The sequence below is a fragment of the Brassica oleracea genome, chromosome C4 (genome assembly GCF_000695525.1).
Source record: "Brassica oleracea var. oleracea cultivar TO1000 chromosome C4, BOL, whole genome shotgun sequence".
NCBI lineage: Eukaryota > Viridiplantae > Streptophyta > Magnoliopsida > Brassicales > Brassicaceae > Brassica > Brassica oleracea.
Genome location: NC_027751.1, coordinates 52,196,867 through 52,198,580, shown reverse-complemented (window position 1 = coordinate 52,198,580; position 1,714 = coordinate 52,196,867).

Sequence of the window (1,714 nt, the reverse complement as noted above, 5' to 3'; positions counted from 1 at the left end):
TGTCTTTTGTCATTGTCAGTACCAATTAATTGATTTCAAGTGATTGTAGGAAGGTAAAGTTGAACCTATACAATCAAGATGAAGTTAAATCTATGCGAGAAATCAATCTATCAGTGAACTGACTCATTAGTCTACACCCAACAATTGATTTTATGTGATTGCAGGAAGGTAAAGTTAAACCTATACAATCAAGGTAAAGTTAAACCATGCATGAAATCAACTATCAGTGGACTGATTATCCTTTTATTAAGGTTTTATTTGTTATTTAATCAAGAATCATCAAGCAAGACCAAGCAAGATAATATATAAAAACAAAATCGTTTTTATTATTTCAATAACATAAATGAAAAACAAATAAATCAAATCAGATATGAAAACATAAAATCAGAATGTCGAAAAATTATTCAATGTATAATCTGACCTCATGGTCCATGAGTGTCCACTCGGAATCCTCCTCATATCTCTTCTTATCAAATGTGGCTTTATTAGCTTCAGGGATTTTCATCTCACTATCTAGTACTTCATAATATATCTTTATGATGTCATTAAACCGTCTGATGTTATCCATCCTTTTCTGCTTCTTTTGCTCAATGTCTAATAAATATGAGAACAGGTCATAATAGGTGGTGAAACCTTTGGCCTGATGTGATAACAACACTTCCTCTGAATGGAATTTGTCACGAGTTTTGTTTAACAAATCCTCGTTTGTTACCAATTCACCACATAGTCTAAGACTATAGGTGATTCTCATAAGATCAGAGTGATAATTGTCCACGGATTCATAATCCTGGAACCTTAGAGCTTCCCATTTTTTCTTGGATTCGTGCAACAATGGCTCACAGAATCTAGAATTCAAAAATGACCAGAGATTATGAGGATCATTAACATATCCAAACTCGTCTCTTAGGTCCTCACAGAGATGGTGTCGCATAATCATTATGGCTCTGTGTCTTTCACACGCAAGGGTGTCATTGCCATACTTGATGCACTTCCCAAGTCCTCTAGACTTCAAGACGGCTGAAGTGTTTATAGCCCAATCAAGATAATTATCTCCAGAGAGATCAAGGGCTTTGTAATCTGAGGGTATGAAACTCGACATCTGAAATCATTATTCAAAACAGGTCTTAATCAAGTAATCTTTTTGAAATTTTTCATGCTTCATATCAATGCCACACACGGACCAAAAGAAAATTTTTTCTTAATGATGCATTTTCTTAAAACCATACGTTTTAAGGTGTGGATCAATGTATTTTTCAGATTTAAGGTCCTCTTATTTCAAACACAAGGTTTCAAGGCCTTTCGGGATTCTATCTTAGATGATCAGGAAAATGTTCCATATTTTTTTCATCCCATTGGATCGGATCATTTAGTATAATGATTTTTTTTTTCAGTTCAGATCAGATTGCTTGAAAACTATGAATGATCTATATCCCTAACAGTCAAGATTTCATGTTCAGTATGCAATATTAGTATGCAAACAATATGCAATCAAGCAAACCAATTCAATCATGAAATCAGGTTAGGGTTTTCGAAAAATATACCATATATTTATTATTATTTTTTTTCGAAAAATAATCAAATCAGAAATTATTGTAACTTAAAAAAAATAAATCAGGAAGATTTGATTTATTCAAGCAATTTATTATATACTTTTCGATTTAAAAATAAATATATTTTCTCAGATATATCTCTGATAATTCGATTTTAAATATTA